Source organism: Eimeria mitis, genomic scaffold (genome assembly GCF_000499745.2).
Source record: "Eimeria mitis Houghton genomic scaffold, Emh_scaff255, whole genome shotgun sequence".
In the NCBI taxonomy this organism is placed as follows: domain Eukaryota; phylum Apicomplexa; class Conoidasida; order Eucoccidiorida; family Eimeriidae; genus Eimeria; species Eimeria mitis.
In genome coordinates, this window is record NW_013570891.1 from 11,871 (window position 1) to 12,096 (window position 226).

General features: G+C 58.0%; 1 protein-coding gene across 1 annotated transcript in view; it reads left to right on the forward strand.

Annotated features, from left to right (window-relative positions):
- Positions 1-226, forward strand: part of EMH_0005540 (uncharacterized protein) — a gene marked incomplete at both ends in the record, with an annotated part of 5,660 nt that overhangs the window by 4,345 nt on the left and 1,089 nt on the right. The window lies entirely within an intron of this gene.

Below are 226 nucleotides of genomic sequence, written 5' to 3' on the forward strand. Positions count from 1 at the left end.
TGCAAGTGCTGCTGCTGCTGCTGCAAGTCCTGCTGCTGCTGCTGCTGCTGCTGTTGCTGCTGCTGCTGTTGCTGTCGCTGGTGTTGCTGCTGCTTCTGATATAGTGTTGCTGCTACTGCTAGGCTTACTGTGAACGCACCGCAACACTTGTGTTGGTGCTGCTGCTGCTGCTGCTGCTGTTGCCTCCATGCTGCTGCTGCTGCTGCTGCTGTTGCCTCCATGCTGC